We start from the raw sequence: 7,796 nt of genomic DNA, 5'->3' as shown, positions 1-7,796 counted from the left end.
GGCCCTTAAGACCACTACTCACAGGAATAAAAATGTAAATGGTCCATCAAATTAAACATGTATTTATTTTATTGGCATTTCCAACAAAACAGGTGTCGAAACATTAAATTTCACTTTCAAATCTTTATTTTCACAGCACAACATATATACAATGAGAGATTGGTGGAGCTCCCTCAGTGTACCCCCACAAACACACAACACAACAAAACTCACAGTGAAGACAGAAAATCCCTAACCCAATAAATCAGTGTTTCTCAACCTCGGCCGCTGGAAGATGTGCGGACTTCAATTCCCAGAATTCTCCAGCCAGCATTGCTGGCTGGGGAATTCTGGGAGTTGAAGTCCGCACATCTTCCAGCGGCCGAGGTTGAGAAACACTGCAATAAATCATATTAACAACCCCAGTCCTATTGCACCAAAAACATGCTGTGCAACAACAACTAATCAAGATAACAAACATTTGAACAATACAAGAGGCTTGAAAAACACAATAATACTCAGTAAGCCATACAGTTGCTGTATCTTTTCTTTTATGTACACCGAGAGCGTGTGCACCAAGTCAAATTCCTTGTGTGTCCAATCACACTTGGCCAATAAAGAATTCTATTCTATTCTATTTATATGATACGTGGTATGATCCACGGTGGCGCAGTGGTTAGAGTGCAGTACTGCAGGTCACTTCTGCTGCCTGCTGGCTGCCTGTAATTTGGCAGATTGAATCTTACCAGGCTCAAGGTTGACTCAGCCTTCCATCCTGCCGAGGTGGGTAAAATGAGGACCCAGATTGTTGAGGGCAATAGGCCGACTGTAAACCATTTAGAGAGGGCTGGAAAGCACTGTGAAGCGGTATATATAGTCCTGTTCGCTCACATAGGGCCGCTCTCCTCAGGGTTCCGACGGCGAGCCAATGTCGCCTTGCTGTGCCCAGGGGTAGGGCGTTCTCTGTGGGTGCTCCCACCCTCTGCAATGAATTACCTACTGAGCTCTGGATGGCTCCTGATCTCCGTTCCTTCCGTCGGGACTTGAAGACTTGGCTTTTCAAACAAATAGGCTGACTCTGATTCCGGGCTTCATTATTTACTATTAATTAATTATTTGGATTAAATCATGATTTTATTGTACTTGTTTCTTAACTTGTGTTCGCTGCCCTGAGTCCTTCGGGAGAATGGCAGCATATAAATACATGTAATAATAATAATAATAATAATAATAATAATAATAATAATAATAATAATAATACGAACTTGCAAAGAAAGGACTGAAAATCTCGCACTTGATGTACATGGATGATTTGAAGCTGTTTGGTAAAACAAAAGCTGAACTGAATTTATTAATTGAAAACACAAAAGAATTCAGCCAAGACATTGGTATGCAGTTTGGAATTGACAAATGTGCAACAATAGCAACCAAAGCAGGCAAGATCATAGAAGAGGATGGAATAGAACTAGAGAATGAAGAAATGATAAAGGCAGTAAAATCAGAAGAAGGCTACAAGTACTTGGGAATTTTAGAAGCCTCTGACTTAATGCATAATAAAGTAAAGGAATTAACTTCAGCCAAGTACATTCGACGAATTCGTAAGATATTAATGTCCAAATTGAGTGGAGGAAACATCATAAAAGCCATAAATACCTGGGCTATACCTGTGATTAGATACTCTGCAGGAATAATTGACTGGACCCAGATGGAGTTAGACAATTTGGACAGAAAAACAAGGAAGCTTATGACAATGAATCATGCCTTGCACCCTAAAAGTGATGTTGACCGATTATATTTACCAAGAGCAGAGGGTGGTCGAGGACTCCTACAAGTAAAGCAGACTGTGGAAGAAGAAAAATGCAGCTTGAATGATTACATCCAGAAAAGTGAAGAACCAATGATTAAGGAAGTAAATAAAGGAGGCCTTTTAAAGACAACTAAAACAAAAGCAGAATATAAGAAAGAAGTAACTGAGCAGCGAGCTGAAAATTGGAAACACAAAGCTCTGCATGGCCAATACTTGAAAAGTATTGAAGGCAAAGCTGACCAGAAACTAACTTGGAACTGGTTAAGATCAGGAGTACTGAAAAAAGAAACAGAAAGCTTTATTTTGGCAGCTCAAGAACAAGCCCTAGCCACAAACTGTATGAAGGCAAAAATTCAACATGTTACCACCAACAGCAAATGCCGCCTCTGCAATGAAAAAGAAGAGACAGTTGACCACCTGATCAGTGGGTGCAGCAAAATTTCACAAACTGACTACCTACAACGCCATGACCGTGTTGCTAAAATCATTCACTGGAAATTGTGCCAGAAGTTTGGATTTGAGTACAGCAAAAACCACTGGGAACATCAGGTTGAGAAAGTTTTAGAGAATGAGAAACTCAAGATCTTGTGGGACTTTAGGATTCAGACTGACAGGCACTTGGTCCACAACACACCTGACATAACAATAGTTGAAAAGAAAAAAGTATGGTTCATTGACATTGCAATACCTGGTGATGCACGAATTGAAGATAAGCAGCAAGAAAAAATCACAAAGTACCGGGACTTACAAATTGAAGTTGAGCGACTGTGGAAAAAGAAATCATGTGTTGTCCCGATTGTAATTGGAGCCCTCGGAGCAATACCCAAAGGGCTACCCCGCTATTTAGAAATTCTAAATTTGCCGGACTTGAACATTTTGACTCTACAAAAAACCACCTTACTTGGAACAGCTTACATCCTCCGACGATACCTTAACAGTTCCTAGGTCCTTGGTTAGGACTCGAGCTGCTGAGCTATTAACCAGCCTCAAAGGCTGTGAATCTCACTAAAGATTAACCAATAAATAATAATAATAATAATAATAATAATAATAATAATAATAATAATTAATATAAGTCTAAGGGCTATTGCTATACAAGGTGCATTGAAGGGTTAAGATACACAGATTAGTATGGAGCCCCTATGTTCGTGGGACTGACGGGCAAGTGCCCATCAGACCCATATGTTAAAACAGCCCTGCGGTGTGGGTGGGGTAGAAGGCAAGTAGGCATTGCCTGTTGTGATCCAGGGAACAAGGGGACATCGCTTTCTGCAAGCCAAGGCGTTTGACAATTGGACGGTGGCAGAAGAGCATCGCTCTTGTCCAACGGGTTTGCTACAGTCAAGATACTTCTAAGGCCGGGTGGGTGGGAACCGATGTGGATTCAGGAAGGGAGAAAAAGGCAGCTCTCTCGCCTCCCCGCGTTCCACTTACCATAAAAGTAAAAATAGAATAGCATATATACTATTTTATTTATTTTTTATTTATTTATTTATTTATTTGATTTATATGCCGCCCTTCTCTGGAAACTAAGGGCGGCTTACAATGTGTTAAGCAATAGCCTTCATACTTTTGTATATTTATACAAAGTCAGCTTATTGCCCCCACAAACTGGGACCTTTTAAACAGTGCTGGTGTTGTACAATAGTTTCTGACCATCATATTCTAGTACAGTGATGGCTAACCTTTTTGCCATCGTGTGCCAAAAGCAGAGGGAGCCCAGGGGCGGGGGAGCGTGCGTGAGTGCCCACACTCATAATTTAATGCCCCCCCCGCTCATGGGCATGCGACCCCTCTGTTCTCCTCCCGCTTTTGGCACACGACGGCCAAAAGATTACTGGTGGGCCCAGTAGGCCCGTTTTTTTGCCCTCCCCAGGCTCCAAAGGCTTTCTAGAAGCCTGGAGAGGGTGAAAACAGCCTTCCCCACCCCTCAGGAGGACTTCCAGAGGCCGGAAATGGCTTGTTTCCTGACTTCCAGTAGACCTGGAAGGCCCGAAAATCAGCTGGCTGGTGCGTCCATGCATGCTGGAGCTGAGTTAGGGCAACACTCGTGTGCTCACAGATATGGCTCCGCGTGCCATCTGTGCCATAGGTTTGCCATCACGGTTCTAGTATGTCAATTTATCATTCTAATACTTACATTCCTGTATTGATATTAAAAATAATATCTCTTTTCATGTCCATCTAACCGGATTCTTTTGCATTCCAACTTCTACCTCGTGTTTCTAACCATTGATGGAATCTACTCCACTCCAGATGTATTAAAAAAAAAAAAAGCTTTTCTTTTAAAAGAAATGTTAATCAATAAGTTAATAAGTTAATCAATCTTGCTTTGCTGAAAAGATCTGATCTTGTTCTGTATGAGGCCTCTCCATCACATTCCTTATTCCAGCCGCCCGTATCTTGTGAACACAGAAATTGTTTTAGCTCCCAAGCAGACTTACCATATCAACCATCTATTTTTTCTAGTTTTTATCATATTTGTTACGGATTTATTTTGTAGCTATTGTGTATCTTGGTACTTATATTTTGTACTCTTTCTAAAACGATGGAGAAATGAAACGAACTCCTGAACAGACTTCGCATATGAACTGAGCCAATAGTCTAGCTCAGGGGTTTGCGATCTTAAACACTCAAAGAGCCATTTGGACCTGTTTCCCACAGAAAAGAAAACACCGGGAGCCACAAAACCCTTCCTGTGCCTTGACTATTTCTTGAGCAGCCACAAAACTAGCATATGTAATTGAATTAAACGTTCTGTTTTCTTCTGAAACTTTTCTTTTCTTTCTTTTTTTTTTTATTGCAAAAGTTTTACAATTACATTTTCACCCCTTTCCCCCCCCCACCTCCCCCCCAGACTTCCCAACCTCCCTAACCCTCCCTAACCCTCCCCTCCCCCCAGACTTCCCTATAATATACTCATACTCATACTCATAAAAAACCCTTAATATAACACTTATATATAGACTTAAACCCCTCCCTCCCCTGTATAATTTTTCTCTTTACCTCATTACATTAAAATATTTCCAATACATTATTTTCAAATAAAAGCTATTTGATACTTTCTAGTTTGATATTTGTTCTGAACATATTCTATCCACCTTTTCCATTCCCATTCATAAGTCTCTTGTGAACAATCTTTTAAATATGCTGAAATCTTCGCCATCTCTGCAAAACTGGCCATCTTCAAAGTCCATTCCTCGATAGTGGGCAAAGCTTCATTCTTCCAGTATTTACCTATCAACAATCTTGCTGCTGTTATCATATACAATATCAATTTTGTTTCACCCAATGTAAAACCCTTAACTATACCCAATAAAAACAGTTGTGGAGAAAATTGAATTTTTTTCTTCAAAACATTCTGCATGACCCACCAAATTTTTATCCAAAAAGCCTTAACTTTCCTACAGGTCCACCAAACATGATAATACGTAGCATCCAAACATTCACATCTCCAACATTTTGGCTGAACATTAGGGTACATACATGACAACTTTTTGGGATCTAAACGCCATCTATAAAACATTTTATAAAAATTTTCCCTCAAGTTCTGCGACTGTGTAAATTTAACATTCTGAACCCAAATTTTTTCCCATGTTTCCAACATCACTGGTTCTTCAAAATTTTGTGCCCACTTAATCATACAGTCTTTAACTAATTCAGTTTCTGAGTCCCTTTCTAGCAAAACATTATAAAGCCTTTTGATATGCATTGGATCTTTCTCTCTTATATGTCTAACCAATTCTTCCTCATGCAACATAATACCAGTTTTTTGGTCCTCTTTCCATCTCAATTGTAATTGATTATATTGTAACCAAGTTAAATTAATCCCTTCGTCCAACAGAGTCTGCAATGTCTTCAGCTGCCATCTGCCCGCATCTGTAAAAAGAACCTCTTTGTATAAAACCCCCCCGAGTGACATTATATTTGTATTCCACAAAGTATGACCAAGATCCAGCCATAGCGGTATTTTATAATCCCATTTGAGTCGATGCTTCTTCCAAACTCTCATCAAAGAGTCCCTAAGTATATGACTTTTAAATACTTTATCAACTTTATCATCATAAAATAAGTAAGCATGCCATCCAAATTCAAGATCAAAACTTTCTGCATTCAGTATTCCAGCCTTTTTACTTCCAAACCAATCACTTGTTAAGGTTAAAGCTGCTGCATCGTAATATAACTGTAGGTTTGGAAGTTTAAGACCTCCTCTTTCTGGAACATCTTGCATAATTTTCAATTTCACTCTCGGCTTCTTCTCGTTCCAGACGAACTTATTCACTCCAGATTGCCAAACTTTCAATTGTTTATCACTTTTAAGCACCGGAATCATTTGAAACAAAAAAAGAAATCTTGGCAAAATATTCATCTTAACTGCTGCTATTCTTCCAAGTAGAGACAGCTGCAGTTTTTTCCAAGTCTCCATATCTTTCTGCACCTCTCGCCACAACACCTTATAGTTATTTGAAACAATTTCATGTTTGATTCTGCAACCTGAACTCCTAGATATTTTACCTTAGGTACAGTCTCAAAACCTGCCCTCCTTTCAAGCTCATGTTTACGATCTTGTGTCATGTTTTTAGCTATCATTTTAGTCTTTTTTGGATTCAGTCTAAAACCTGAAACTTTACCATAGTCTTGTATAATGTCCTTCATCAGGATTATTGATTCCATTGGTTGTGATAGGGTAACAACCAGATCATCTGCAAATGCCTTTATTCTGTAATCCTCTTGCCTAATCTTTATACCTTTCAAGATATTAGAGTCCCGTATTGTATTTAGCAAGACTTCTAGTGTTAAAATAAATAAAAGTGGGGACAACGGACATCCCTGTCTTGTTCCTTTTTCAATTTTAAACTCTGTTGTCAGACTTCCATTAATAATGATCTGTGCCTTTTGCTCTTGATAAATTGCCGAAATCGCCTGTATAAATTGATCCCCAAAGTCCATCTTTTTCAAAGTCTTTAATAGAAAATTCCAATCCACTCTATCAAAGGCCTTCTCTGCATCCAAAAAGACCAGCACTGCAGGGATATGTTTATTCTTCTCAAGATATTCCAATAAATCTATTACTTGCCTTACATTGTCCTTCATATATCTGCCCTCGATAAATCCCGCTTGATCATCATGAATCACCTTTTGAATTACTGGCATCAACCTGTTGGCTAGTACTTTCGCAAAGATTTTATAATCTGTATTCAAAAGAGATATTGGTCTATAGTTCTCTGGTTTTTTAGGACCGATTTGTTCTTTTGGTATCAAAGATATGTAAGCTGTTGTCCATGATGGGGGTATTTTACCCCCTTGCTGAATATTGCAAAATAAATCTCTAAGTTGTTCCACCATTTCAGCTTGTAAAGTTTTGTAATACACTGCAGTCAAGCCATCTGTGCCAGGAGCTTTGGCTGTTTTTAACTGTTTAATTGCTACTATTATCTCCTCCTCTGTTATAGGATAATTCATTCTTTCCTTTTGTTGATCAGTAATTTTTGTAACTCTTTTATCGTTTAAATATTTTTCTATGTCCATTCTGCACCTCCTCTTTAGCATATAATTTAGTATAATAGTCCACAAAAGCTTCTTTAATTAATTTTTGTTGAAAGATTTCTTTCCCTCCAATATCTGTTTTCTTCTGAAACTTTTCTTTTCTTGGATTTATCCAGGGTTGGCCTACCAGGGGTTGAAAAGCTCAATAAATCGCGTGCCGGCAGGTGTCGGACATTGGCGGTTGTGACGCGTATTTTGAGTGACAGGGAGCTGCAGCAGAGGGGTGAAAGAGCCACATGCGGCTCCAGAGCCACAGGTTGCTGACCCCTAGTCTAGCTACTTAGGGCAGATACATGAAGCCTTTGAGAAACAATTCACCCCTGAAAATAATGTCTTTATCCTGTGTGAGGATTATCCACTGCAAAACCAATTGTCTTCTTTCCTGGGTTTGACTACTCTTCGGGATCAGGGGGGTCAAAACTCGATTTCATTGAGAGCCGCATCAGCAGGGGTGGGTTCTACT

General features: G+C 39.4%; 1 long non-coding RNA gene across 1 annotated transcript; it reads right to left on the bottom strand.

Moving 5' to 3' along the window:
• Window positions 1–46: 46 nt before the first annotated feature.
• On the bottom strand, window positions 47–1,193 carry LOC148112760 (uncharacterized). The gene is made up of 2 exons (XR_015728757.1): window positions 401–1,193; window positions 47–259 (listed from the first exon to the last, which is right to left on the bottom strand). It is a non-coding gene; the product is annotated as an uncharacterized LOC148112760 (long non-coding RNA).
• Window positions 1,194–7,796: the final 6,603 nt, after the last annotated feature.

The sequence above is a fragment of the Pantherophis guttatus genome, chromosome 7 (assembly GCF_059756535.1).
Source record: "Pantherophis guttatus breed Tessera chromosome 7, ASM5975653v1, whole genome shotgun sequence".
In the NCBI taxonomy this organism is placed as follows: Eukaryota; Metazoa; Chordata; class Lepidosauria; order Squamata; family Colubridae; genus Pantherophis; species Pantherophis guttatus.
Note: the sequence above shows the minus strand (reverse complement) of the source record. Positions and strands in the feature narration are given on the sequence as shown.